Here is a 15,152-nt window from a genome sequence, read left to right as displayed (position 1 = left end):
AGTATGCTGATAGGGAGAGCAATGGCTTCTGTGGCTTCTTTTGGAAAGTAGGAGGGAATTTCATCAGGAGCACTGGAACCAGGTTTTAATTTTAGGAGAAGTTTTTTTATGGTGGATATAGAGATGGGATTGATAGAGAAAGGTGGAGGTTGGGGGCAAGGGATGCTAGGGGAGGAAGGGATAGGTGCACACTGAGGAGGGGTTGTAGAGGTGTTGGTGAATGATGATGTTAGCTTGCTTATGGACTCTGTGAATAAAGAGTTAAACTGGGTGGCTAAGTCCATGTCAGAGGCATTTGGGTTGGGGCAAGGGTTTTATTTTTTTCCTGGGTTGAGGACAGATAAGATTCCTTTCCAAAATAGTTTGGGATTGGTGTTGTGGTTGGTTTGGAGAGTGGAGAAATAGGCTTTGTGGTCTGAGGTAATACATTTTTTTACTTTATTTTGTAGTGTTTTATATTCGTTTAGGGTGATAGTGGTTTTATTTTTATGGTAACGTGTCCAGGCTTTGTCACGGAGTCGAATGATAGCTAAGGTGTTTTTGGTTAACCAGGGTACAGGGTTACTTTTTATATGTTTTGTTTTAGAGAGGCAAAGGAGTTGAGCAGGTATGTGAAAGTAGAGTTAAAGTAGGAGAGAGCATTGTCTAGGGGAAGAGTCTTTAATGGGTTCCAGTTTGTGCTTTTAGTGCATTTGAGAAGGTTTCAGAATTGAAGTTCTTTAGGCAGCGAGTGGAAATATAGGTGTGAGTTAGTTGTATGGAAGAGGGGAGACGGAGGGCAAAAGTGAGGAAGTGGTCAGCTAGTGGGTCTCAGAGAATACCACTATCAGAGATATAGTGAGGATGGGATACTAGAATCCAGTCTATTGTACTTCCAGTAATGAAGTTCTTGGAAGGCCTGGTAGTGGAATTGATTAGTTGTGTAAAGTTATATAAGTTAATATTGAGTGAGTTGGTGGGAGATTAGATTGTGACCCAGTTTATGTTCACGTCTCTCGGGATTATGGTTTTGTGAGTAATGTTGGTAGAGACCCAGGAGAGAATATCTTCAAGGGATGAGATATTGTCACCAGAAGGAATATAGAGGGAGAGAACAAATATGAGTTTGTGCTTGTTAAGGTGGAGTAGGGCTGGTATTATTTCTGCCTTGCCAAATTTGGGAAAGGGTTTGGTATAGGGGTGACTAAGAGGGATGCCAAGTAAAGGAGTGTTACACCACCCCCTTTTTTCATGTTCTGTTATTCCTTAACACATGGTAGTTGGGAGGAGTTATTTCAAAATCTTGTATGTGGGGCTTAAGCCAGGTTTCTGAGATGGAGAGAATATTGGGCTGGTTATGTAGAAGCCAGGCATGAAGGTTTGGAACTTTGTTACATAGCCTCTGAGCATTTAGAGCTGAGATGTGGAGGGGTTTGCCTATTGCTTGAGGGGTGGGGATGGGGTTGGAGGTTGGATTTGGTGTGGTAGAGGGGCCTGGGTTTGGGTGGACATCCCTGGAGAGAAGGCTAGAGATAAGATAATGGATGAGGTATTTCGTTTGTTTGGGGGTATAGTATACAGGTAGAGAGTTTTGTGGACATTAGACTGGTGTAGTTGGGAAGTGTTTTTAGAGTTAGGTAGGAGTCTATAGGGGAAGAGCATGCTAGTGTTGAGGGGGTAGAGAATGGGAGATATAAGGGTAACAGTAAATGTGTACTTTGTAGCGGATGTGGTAATAGTGTGAAATGGGGGGAGTGGTTTGCATTAGTAGGTTGGGTGATATAGTTTAGGTAAGTTAAGGTAATTAGAAGTATTATTTGAGTAAATAGGGATAGAGGTTTGAGGGTCATGATGTTGGTTATTAGAGTAGAAGTAAGTGGTGAGTTAAGTTGGGAAGTTAGTTTATTTGAGTAAGAGATTATGGTTTAGGTTAATTGGTTGTTTATCAGGATAAGTTGTGTTTGACATTAAACTCTGAAGGGTAGGCTTACTTTAATGGGTGAACTATGGGAGGGGATTTTGGGGGGGTATGGTGGGTAGTTTGGATTGGACTGTGGAAGTGGCAAGGTTAGTATAAGTGTAGGGGTATTGGGGGGGTGGAATTTGGGGGTAGGGAATGAAGCAGGTAGAGCCAAGGGAAGAAAGAATCAAAGGTCAAAAAAAAAAAAAAAAAAAGCAATCAGTGGAGTGGAAGGTAAGTTCAGAGGAAAATATGCAAGGGGGATAAGGGATGTTCTAATGGGTCATTTCCATTAGCTGTGCTGCAGTTGTGGGGCAAAGTTAATATTGGTTGACGGTCATGACTTAAAGGTATGTGTCAGGCACTGCCGTGTTGCCTGAGGTATGACTTGTGTTCGAATCCTCCATCACCCTCATCAATTTCCTCTACCTCCTGTGTCCTCAAGAGCTATTGAATGTCGTCTTCAGACATCTGGTGTTCTTGGGGTAGATCACCCACACCTGTCACTGACAAGTCATCACTTTTTCTGTTAACATGTTGTGTAGCATGGCACACACACTAATCATCTCTACTCCCTTCTCAGGTGCTTATAGCAGTGCATACCCAGATGTGTCCAGACATCTGAATCTGGATTTCAGCACACCAAACACATGCTTGATGATGTTTGTTGTTGCAGAGTGTGATCTATTATATGCATCCTCAGCAGGGCTGGATTGGGCTCTATATGGTGTCATTAACCACAGCTCTAGTGGATAATTATGGTCACATTTTGGTGGAAATAGATGATATGTTGCCATCATGTGCATTGCTGACAGGTTTCGGTCTGTTAAAAGCATAGCTTAGGTAAGTTCCTGTACTTACCAAGTAGTAGTCCCTCAGATATTTCACCATTTTGAAAGGAAGCGCTTAGATCACTTTTTCACCATATAGCAGCATTATGTACACTCCCAAGGTGTGTCACCATTATGTTTGTTATGATGCCATCTGCTATGCACACCACCTAGCAATTAAGTCATGGCCACCCCTTTCTATTTATGTAAGTTTCTACTTTAGGTACTGCAGGAGTCTTGACAGGAATGTGGGCACAGTCTATTGCACCAAGTACACAGTAGAAGTTGGCAATGGCATAGAAATGATACATAACATTCCTGCTGTCTATGAACTTGGCTGGAAAGTGGATGTACTCATCCACATTGATGAACATTGCTGCCTGGAATTTGGAGGGGATGTGACTGGCAGCTGTCTGTGGCACTCCTACTGCATCTTCCATATGCTGTTGAAATGTCCCTGATGTCAGTATAACTAGGATCAGAAATACTTTGGTTTTGATAGTTATGGGTGTACTTCTCAAGGTACATGCATAAATGCATGGGGCACACATGTTACATACAGCCTGCACTTGCTTTCTGACTACTCGATACCTTTTGATTATTTCTTGATCAGAGAGCTGGCTTAGAGGTAGTCTGTGTCAGTGTCTATCTGGCTGCCTTCTAGAATGTATTGCTAGATCTTTCTCTATGGCTGTCGGTAGGTTTACTATCATTTCCTCGAAACAACTTTATTCAAGTGTGCAGATGCCCAAACCACATGTTCGGAAATCAGAACAAACTAAAAAAATGTTGAAAGGCAGTATATCAGAAAAGTCGAAATCTCGAACATGTCGACTTTACTGACATGCTAACTTCCATTCACCAATAACTAACATGTTTGCAGCGGGGCAAGCCCCCCTCTGCACTCCCCATGTGGGGGGTTGCACCCCCACCCCCCTACTTATATATACAAACTCCGAGATTGCACTACAGTGAGGGAAAGGGTACATTCCCGATCCCCACTATAGTGCGATCGGCATCACAATGTTGAACTTTACAACAGTGAATGATGTATTGCATTCACTGTTGTAAGGTCCGACATTGTGGAATTTCGTTCTTCTGGTGTGTGAAACGGTACTTTCGCACATATGTAAATCGCACAAAGTGCGATCGAAAAAATAACAATAAACCCTATCAGCTTAGCATTTTTTTCGAAATGGTGTGGATTCCGCAGGATTCCAAAACAATTAACTTTCTCTGATGGTAATAAACATAGCCTCTGAAGAATTGTTTCATAAAGTTTTTGGCGAAACACTTTGTTGCATTTAAGTTGTGTTGGGCGTGCTCACTGTGTTTTAGATTCCAGAAGGCATGAGTGGATTCCATAACTATCTTACACTGAACAGACAATTCCTGCAGCTTGATTAAGTGTACTTCATGGAACTGCATCCATCCACTGTTCATGTGCTGAAGTCTTCCTTCAACGTGCTACACTGTCTGCAACTTTCTTTTGGAATCCAACCCATAGCTATACACATATAAATATGAGCAATCCAGCTACCTGGTTTGGGAATAGAACCCATAGCTTTCTGCACCAAAGGTGAGTGTACTACCTTTGAACCACTGACAGTACTGTATGTCAGCTCTGTACTCTGTTAGACACCCTCGGTCAAGTCATGCAAGATCAATGTTTGGTGGCTTTGTGGAGTTTTCCCTTTGGCCACAGTTGTGTGACTGTTGAGTGTATATATTTAAGTTTGGGAGTGTGGGATTGAAGGCTCCCACATAACTGAACCATTTCTAGTACATTTTGTTTTAAGCAGTTTACCATATGCAAATGGATATTGTATGGTTTGTGATCGGTGACTTTCGATATTATCTTTACCAATGTTTTGAATCTCTGACATGCTAGAAACTGATATTTTTTCAATGTAAATGCATGTTGATCATTCATAATATACTCGTGTATACACACAACACGCACACACACATACACACACACACACACACACACACACACACACACACACACACACACACACACACACACACACACACATGCACGCGCACGCATGCACATGAACATATACAGAAACACATCCACACAAATACACACACACATACATAGATATGTATATCCACAAAAGGAGGGGGAGTATCCATAGTTATCAAAGATACCCACACCTCCAGGTTAGTGGCACTGCACGAAGCATCAGAGAACATCCATGTGCAACTAACAGTGGGCAAAACTACCTTTCAGTTTCTAGCCTGCTACAGACAACCCTCCCAAACACAGGAACCTCACTCAGCTTTCCTGAGAACACTGGAGAGTATGAAGGTCTCTCCAAACACCATTATATTGGGTGACTTCAACTACCTAAACATTGATTGGGAAAACTACTCAAGCCCAAACACCCTCACCCAATGGTTTCTAGAATTTATAAACTCAAATGCTATGGAACAACTGGTCACCACTCCCAAAAGAGGGGAAAACATATTGGATCTGGTCATCACCATCAAGGGGTCTCTATGTTCCACACCAGAGGTAAACCCCTCATTGGTAAGATCAGACCATAAACTAATCTCACTGGACATCCATATTCCATCCCCAACCCTAGCCAAGGATACCACGGTGAAGAACTTCTCAAAAGCAAACTTCACACTTCTCAAAACCGAGGTGGAATCCTTCAAAGCCCCCGTGCCAGTGGAAAATACGGCCCAAAATGCAGAATCCTTTACAAAAGCATTCTATGGACACCTACAGGAATGAATGGAGCATGCTATCACAAATAAAACCAAGACTCACTCCTCCAAAGGCAGGAGACCTGTCTGGTGGACCCCGGCCATAAATAAGCTATACAACAGAAGGAGAAAGCTACTACATGATAGAGCAAAATCCCAAAAAGGGAAGGTGTCTCTGATCAGTACTAGCAAGAAACTATGATCCCTCATAAAATCATCTAAGGCCAGCTTCGAAAGAAAAATTGCACAAGACACTAAAGATAATCACAAGGCCTTCTTTAGTTATGTCAGAAACCTGGGAGGCAACTCCCAGATATGCTCTGAGTTAGTGCAAAATGACAAAAAATACACAGAACCCACAGACATTGCCAACATCCTGGCAGAAAGGTTCAGTGTTAACTTCTCCCCCCTTCCCCCCCAAAAGAGCAAATGTCTATCCCAACAGAGTGTAGCCTTCCTGAGATCACAGATACACAGGTGAGAGCTGCCCTCTCCAAAGCAAAAAACACAGCATCAGAGGGACCAGACGGTGTCCCGGGCTGCATCTTACACGAGCTTCAAGAAGAACTAAACCCTCATATAAAGTCACTGTTCAATCTCAGCCTTACTACAGGATATGTACCCAAGGAATGGTGTACAGCAACAGTGGTCCCACTCCACAAAGGTGGTGCCACAACAGACCCCGGAAACTATTGCCCTATAAGCCTGACTAGCCTGGTCTGCAAAGCTATGGAGCGTATCATCATGGAAATCATAAACAAAGACATTGGGAACCTCCAGACACTGGATCCTACCCAATTCAGCTTTGTTAAGGGCAGATCTTGCCTCTTGAACCTGGTCGACTTCTTTGAAACAGTTACCAAAGCCATAGATAAAGGGAAGGTAGTCCACACAGCCTACCTGGACCTCGCAAAAGCCTTTGATGCAATACCCCACTCGGGCATCATAAATAAGCTCACCAGCTTAAATATCAACCCCTGTGTCACAAGATGGGTTGCAAACTGGCTCAGGGATAGAACCAACATGGTCAGAATAGCAGGTGCCATGTCAGACTCTAAACCAGTTACAAGTGGCGTCCCACAAGGCTCAGTCCTGGGACCTCTCTTGTTCGGTATATATTTCTCCGAGGTACAGGCTAACACGGGTGGACTATGCCTGACCAAGTTCGCAGATGACTGCAAACTGGGTGCCGTAATCGACTCTTTGGCTGACACAAGCATCCTCCAAAAGGGTCTCACAGAGACGGATAACTGGTGCCAGAGCCATGGCCTAAAGCTAAATGCCAAAATGTGCATAGTCATCCCCTTTGGGAAAAACAAAGTGCCCACATATTACCAGATAAGTAGTAATCCATTAAGTATGGAAGAAGTAATTAGGGACTTGGGGACCCAAGTAGATAGCAATCTCTCCTTTGACAATTATGTTGCCAAAGTGGTTAGAAAGACCTTCTATATAGCCCACCTTATCATGAAAGGGTTCACATCTAGATCAAAAGAGGTCATTGTGCCCCTCTACTCATCACTTATCAGGCCCATAATTGAATACAATGCCCCATTTGGGATGTACCTTACCCGACACCTGCAGCAACTGGAAAGACCACAAAAGTACCTCACCAAGAGGATCAAGGGGCTCAAACAGATGCCCTATGCAGTTTGGCTAAAGAAACTCCAGCTCTACTCAGTTGCTTACCGCCTACTCAGAGGCAATCTGTGTCTGACATATAAAGCCATGTCAAACCCAGAATTAATGGACATGCTTCACCTCAAGAAATCTAAATCCCTTAAAGCTACATGCTCCAGGGACTTGAACCTCAGCACAGAAATAAATAGGACATGCTGGAGGGACAGATTCATATCCCAGAGGCTCCCCTCACTCTGGAACAAAATCCCAATCCATGTTAGGCAGAGCCCCTCACTGACCCTCTTCAAGAGAAATCTTGACGAGTGGATGGGAGATCGTAAGTTTACCCCTGGGATCTCTTCTGTGTTCCTGCTTGACAGAGGTACAGTAAACTAACCTTAAAAGGGCTACCTTCTGTGACCTACTATACAGAGGCACAGTCAACTAATCTAATAGGGTGGCAAAAGCCAAACACACTCTGGCTAGGCTTATAAATGCCCTAGGGCAGATAGCCTAGTATCAACCTATGAACCTATATTGGCGTGTGTGTGTTTGTGTGTGTGTGTGTGTGTGTGTGTGTGTGTGTGTGTGTGTGTGTGTGTGTGTGTGTGTGTGTGTGTGTGTCTGTGTGGTATATTAAAGGCAGGAGACAGTATTGGTCTTAGAAAAATAATGTATCACATTGTCCAAAAGTATCAAAATGCAGGTTCTTCCCAAGACAAACTTCTTATGCAAGTTTCATAATCAAATATTCCAAGGCCATTGAATCTTATAACTATTTACACTTTGCCAGTACCCACTGTCAGGCTGGACCACCTTTTCCAGGATGACCATATCTGTCAGTCCCAGAGTACATTTGTGAATATCCATCCAGTCATCTAGGTTATGTTTAAAGAAAGATAGCTTACCATGCAGCAGAAATTTATTCCAAATGTACTGAAGGTGCTGGTTTATAAAACTATCCCTCCACGGTGTTTAATTTATGTGTTGGTGCAGATTTAGATCCTTGGTTGTACTATTGTTGGAGCCATTGGACTTAGGAGATACAGAAGGTCCAGGACAACCAGGTCTCTAATGCACATTAAGAGAGACAGAGACCTCCCGCAAAAAGTCTAAATCATTGAATAATGGGACAGAGCTCTGAACTCTCTAGATAGCTCAGGGACTTTAGGCCTGTGATATTTTGGGGTAGCAACCTTTGGGGTTTTCTAATTGTTTGATATGTTTAGTGAGATATATCCCAAAGGGGTACTGCACTCAATAATTAGTCTGATCAATGCTCAGTATAAAAGAGTGATTACCTCTTTAGCCCTTAAGGATATTCCTTTTTGCAATTAGTTTTGCTAAATAAAAGGATTTACTGACTGCTATAGTCACATGATGGTCAAAAGAGAGGGACTTATCAACCCATGCATTTTTTATGTCCCTGACTACATTTGCATTTTGCAGTGGTGTGTTGTCTATATAGTATACAGTACGATGAGGGGAGGAGTCATCTACCAAAAGTGATCATATTAAACTTTTCAGCATTTAACTTGAGTCCATTTTTAATACACAGAGTTTATTAGGGAGAGTTCATGCTGGAGGGTTTGAGTATCAGAGTACAATCTAGAAAATACCCCCAGTTTGTAGCCATCTGCAAACTTTATTAGACAGAGGTCTTTTCTCTCTGCTTGGGGATCTGAGAAGTAAAGGCCATAAATGAGAGGGCTCACAACAGAGCAATGAGGGATAGCTCTGGTCAGTGTTATTCTGTTGACTTGCCTGCAACTTTCACTGTGCATGTTCTGTCTTTCTACCAGTACAGTAAATAATGCCATAAGACTACCCAAAACAAAAATCTTATGCCTTAAAAAAAAGTTCACAGCAATTGTCTTCAATACATTCCCATACAACTGAGATACAGTCTCTTTCAGTAGGGCTGTTGCTGTCTCTCTGAGCCTTTCAGTAGCTCTGTCTTCTGGACTTCTAAAAGCAGCAGCAACAATCCCCAGCTTCCCTGGCATCATTTTACAGGTCATTGCACTCTGATATGTTTGTCTTCCAAAGCCACTGCTCCTGACATCAAATGCCCCACCAAGAAGTGCAAAAAGCACTCTGACTGGGCTTACCTCTGCCCTCTTTTTATGCAGCACTATCTGTTTCATTATGCAAATCTGCTGTAATAACACAATAGTGTTACCTTTTTCCCTTAAAGCAACATTCTCAGTGTAATAATAATACTTCTGTGGTTAATACAACAAAAGTTCAAGTATGTTCTTAAAGAAATTTGTACTTTACTTTATTATACCATTTGTCAAGATCCACCTCACCATACTAAATGTACATATATGGATACACACATGCATATATATATATGTATATGTATATATATATATATATATACATATATATATATATGTATATATATATATATATATATATATATATATATATATATGTATATATACATAAATATATATATATATATATATATATATATATATATATATATATATATACATATATATATATATATATATATATATATATATATATATATATATATATATATATATATATATATATACATACATACACATATACATACATATAGATATATATATATATATATATATACATATTTATATACATATATATATGCATACCTATATACATACATATATATATATATATATATATACCTATATACATACATATACGTGTGTATATATATATATATATATATATATAATATATATATATATATATATATATATATATATATATTTTTTTTTTTGTGTGTGTATACATACATATATATATATATATATATATATATATATATATGTGCGTGTGTGTATATATAAATATATGCATTTCTAAAAGCTGGTATGGAAATAATGTTTTTGTGTTCAGGACTAAAGTAAGCACAGTAGAACCTTGGAGACAGATGAAGAATCCCAGGTCAGAGTACTGACAGATTTTTTTTTTGTTTTGCTCTTAAACTTAGAGTTGAGGGGTGCCAGCTCATTGATCATATTTGGCAATGAATGCAAGATGAGCCAGCTACAGGTCTGGTCAAACTGTTGTTTGCTGTTGTGCAATTCCTTTTGTAAATGTCAACTTGCAGACATTTTCTGAAATCTAATTCTGAAGCCAAGTTGCAAACATTCAGTATTGTAGTTCAAGTGGTGGTAATGGTATGTTGAAAATCTGAGTTCAGAACTTTAAGTTTTGATAAGAGTTTTGGCCATACGCTAAAAATAATGTTAACAAAAAGTGTGCATTACTCATTTAAATTGATTTTTGATGAGTGGGAGTAACTTTTTAACTGTGTAGAATTTTAGAATGACATTTTCATGGTAATCATTTTAAGGACCCTTCTGTCAAAATTGCTGTGTATTGTGGAACACTGCACAGTTTGGTTTGTAAATGTCACAACTGTTGTTTTGCAAACTGTATTCTGTTTCCAAGTCAGACAAATTCAATGTCATAGTTCAGGTTGTGGGGGTGCATAAATTATATGTAGAAAATGTGTTCAAAATGTTACATTTTGGGAAGAGTTGTTGGGATTTGATTAATACAGTTGGACCATACCTGTGAATCTCTTATTGCTATAAATCTGGACAAACCTAAAATAATGAGAGTGTGTGTATGTGTGCATGTGTGTGTGTGTGTGTGTGTGGGGGGGGGGGGCAAAGGCCCAAACATAGTGACAGATTTAAATATTGCTCTATTAAACTTAGAAATATACTAGATTAACAGATTTTGTTTTAGCAGGCATTTTTCTGAAGATTATAAGTCCATAGTTCTCAATGAATCGGGACAAATCTTAATAGACTAAGGGAGAAATCCAGAAATAATTAGGGACTGTTTTAAGATCGTATTACTGTTAACTTTAGACATTGACAGAATAATAGAATTTCAAATAATATGTTTTCTGAAGTAATAGAAGTCTATACCTCTAATTATTGTCATAATTTATTAAGTGTAATTCACTATCTTTTCTCCAAAAGTCACCATCTTTAGGATGGATTAACAGGTACTGAACTAAAATTTTACTGAAAATCAGGGAAAACTGAGGTCTGATACTGAAACCGAAATGTGTGCCATTATTTAGTGACAGCAATCCTGAGTGATTTGCCAGAAAACCACACATTTTTATGAGGAACAGAGCAAAAACATGAGACAAAAATCTGGACAGTTGAGAGGTATGAATCGGACTTTGGTTTCTTCTTATTTTATAGGCCATTGCAGACAAGAGAAAAATTGCTGCCAGTAGGATTTTTAATTTAGTGGATCCATGGCTGAACGTGAGGTCAAGGTGGTCTACACTAATTTTCTCCTATGCCATAAAATGGATTTTATGCACAATTAGTAGCAATCTGATTGGAAAGTGCTCCTTGACCGTTACACAAAAACATACAAGAAATTTGCTTGTTTTTTTTTTTCCTGAAAGAAAGCAAAGTATCCACAGAAAACTGGTACAGATAAGGGGGAAGCACTGTGACCAGTACTGAATCCGGGACCCTGTAGCTATGAAGCAGAGAGATCTTAACCACCAGGTTTCTCTTCTGTGTTCTATGTGGTGGTGCCCATAAAAACAATCATTAGCAGCTTGAAACCTTAACCGGCTTAATTAGACTGCTAGTCAAAACTTTTACTGTAAGTTTTTAAGCGACTTTTTAAAACTTTAACTGTAAGTCATGCCTCTCAGCAGGGCCAGCTTTGGTCATCTGGCACCTTAGGCAAAAGGGCTCCACAGTGCCCCCCACACCAACCGGTGCCCCCATCCTGGTCTACCTGCACCATCCAGATTACCTTTTTTTCCTTTTTCTTACAGTTTGTCTTACTCTTCATTTTTTCCTGTATTCATTCAACATATTTTAAAGAAACAATTTCTTTAGTACAAAAAAAATTAAAGAAATAAATACTGGAAAAGTGCCCCTGCTAGAGTGGCGCCCTAGGCGGCCAAATAGCTGGTATATGCCTAAGGCCAGCTATGCCTCTCTTAGATTCATAGGTAGGTACTAGGCTATTGTCCCTAGGGCCTATATAAGCCTAGCCAAAAAGGTACCCTGTCTTTCGCCATCCAAGAAAATTATTTTCTTGTGCCTGTTGAGTAGAGCCACAGAAGTGATCCCTGGGGTGAATTTCCTATTTCCCATCCAATCATCAAGATTTTTCTTGGAGTGCTAATGAGCAGTTTTGTTTGATATAGATAAGTAGTTTGTTCCAGAGTATGGGAAGTCTCTGGGACAGGAATCTATCCCTCCAGCATGTTCTGTTTATTGTGGTGACAAGGTTTAGGCCCCAAGAGCATGTAGCTCGGAGGGATTGGGATTTCTTTAAGTGGAGCATGTCCAACAGCTCTGGGTCTGACATACCTTTGTATGCTAGGCAGAGATCGCCCCTGAGTAGGCGATATGCGACAGAGTAAAGCTGGAGATTTTTGAGACTGTCTGCATAGGGCATCTGTTTGAGACCGGTAATCCTCTTTGTGAGGTATTTCTGCGGTCTTTCCAGTTGCTGTAGATGTATTGTGAGGTACATACCAAAAGTGGCATTGTACGCTATAATGGGTCTGAGTGACGAGTAGAGGGGAACAATGACCTCTTTTTTCCTGGATGAGAAACCTTTTGTGATGAGGTCTGCCACATAGAAGGATTTCCTGACTACTATGGTGATGTGATTATCAAAGGAGAGACTGCTGTCCACCTGTGTTCCAAGGTCTCATCACAGTTTTTGTGTTAAGTTTACTGCCGCCTATGTGGCAGTTCATGGGTACAGAGTTTTTACCAAAGGGGATGACAATCCACTTTTTGGCATTGAGCTTGAAGCCATAGCTTTGACACCAGGCATCTGTCTCAATGAGGCCCTTTTGTAGGATGTCCACATCATTAGGAGTTTCAATTATGGCTCCTAGTTTGCAGTCATCTGCGAACTTCGTTAGCCAAAGACCGTCTGTGTTAGCCTGTACTTCAGAGAAGTAGATACCAAAAAGGAGTGGACCCAGGACGGAACCCTGTGGTACTTCACTTCTCACTGGTCTGAAGTTGGATTTGGAGTCTGCTACTTTCACAATGTGCATTCTGTCAGTGAGCCAGTTGTCAACCCATCTTGTGACATAGGGATTTGTACCTAGTTTAGTGAATTTATCTATAATTCCAGAGTGGGGGATGGTGTTGAAAGCCTTGGCAAGATCTAGATAGGCTGTGTGAATGACCTTACCCTTGTCTACGGCTTTGGTGACTGCTTCAAAGAAGTCTATCTGGTTTAGGTGACATGATCTGTATTTTACAAACCCGAACTGGGCAGGGTCCAGAGTTTGGAGATTACCAATGTCTTTGTTTATAAGTTCCATGATGATACGTTCCATGGCCTTGCAGACCAGGCTCGTCAGGCTAATGGGGCGGTAGTTCCCGGGGTCCGTGGTGGCTCCCCCTTTGTGGAGTGGGTAACAGTTGCTGTGCACCATTCAGTGGGCACAAAGCCTGAGGTGAGGCTGTGATTGAACATGGTACTTAGGTGGGGTGCCAGTTCGCTCTGTAGTTCATGTAGAACACAGCCTGGTATGTTGTCAGGTCCCATGGATGCTGTGTTCTTGGCTTTGGAGAGTGTGGTTTTTACCTGTGTAGCCATGATTACAGGAACTTTGCATTCTTTCGGTATAGAGATGGGCCCTTTAGGGGGTGAGAGGGGGGAAAAGTTAGCACTGAACCTATCTGCCAGGATGTTGGCAGTATCAGTTGGTTCTGTATATTTAGTGCCATTGTGCTGTAACTCAGAGCAGATCTGAGTGTTGCCATTGAGATTATTAACATAGCTATAGAATGTTTTGTGGTTGTCTTTAGAATCAGTGGCAATTTTGTTTTTGTAACTAGCTTTGGAGGATTTTATGAGGGATCTCAGCTTCTTACTGAGGCTAACCAGGGAGTTCCTCCAATCATGGGATTTTACTCTTTTTTTGCAACACTTTCTTTCTTCTGTTGTAGAGTTTATGGCAGAGGACCACCAGATTGGTTTCATTTTTTTGCAGGATAGCATCTTAGTTCTGTTAGGGATAGCACGATCGATGCACTCGTGTAAGTGCTTATAAAGTGCAATTGTGTAGGATTCAGCAGTCGTACCTCTATTGTCCGTCTGCATGGGTGTCGTGAAGTTTGCCACTTCTGTCTTAAGAAGCGTGAAGTTGGCTTTGGTGAAATTTTTTACGGTAGTTTCCCTAATGGGGGGGTGGGGACAGGATGTGGATGTCTAGGGTGAATAACTTCTAGTCGGATCTGACCAATGAGGACTTGACCTTTGGTGTGGAACACTGGTCACCCATGTTGGTAATGACCAGGTCTAGGATATTGCTGCCTCTGGTGGGGGTGTGGATAAGTTGATCCAAGGTGCTGGAATTTATGCATTCCAGAAAACATTGAGCAAAAGAGTTGGTACATGAGTAGTTTTTCCAGTTAATGGTGGGGTAGTTGAAATTGCCCATTATTAGGGTGTTGAGTTGTACCCTAGTATTTTCCAGTGTATCTAGAAATAAGAAGTGGGAATCCTGGGACATGGTGGGGGATCTGTAGCAAGCTACAATTTGGATTGCGGTCTTGCCCAGAGTTAGTTGCACTTGGATAATCTCGGATGCATTATGCTGAGCAACTAGACTGGAGGTCTGGGTATCCTTAATAAATATGGACACTCCTCTGCTTTTAGTGTTTCGGTCCAGGTTAGGTGGCCGAAAGGTGTGGTATGAATTACAGCCTGGTAATGCACGGGTGCTCTTTGGCGCCTTGAACAAGGTCTCTGACACTGCACAGATGTTGATGTTCTCCATTTTAAGGAGTGCCTCGAGTGAGTGCCTTTTGAGGTTTAGACTTCTAATATTAAGTAACATTACCCTCAGATTTTGCTTGCTTGCACCTGTTACAGTGGTGAATTTGTCATTTGGACCTTGCCTAAAAAAGGAACTATAGGGGTGGCAAGAGCCTTAGCCAGTATCCAGAATCTCAAGGGCGACAGGTGCAGGCCATCTCTGGCAAAGCATTGTGGTCTGTCGATTATGTCAT

The sequence above is a fragment of the Protopterus annectens genome, chromosome 5.part0, assembly GCF_019279795.1.
Source record: "Protopterus annectens isolate FY-2018-M chromosome 5.part0, PAN1.0, whole genome shotgun sequence".
NCBI lineage: Eukaryota > Metazoa > Chordata > Ceratodontiformes > Protopteridae > Protopterus > Protopterus annectens.
This window is presented reverse-complemented; position numbering follows the sequence as displayed.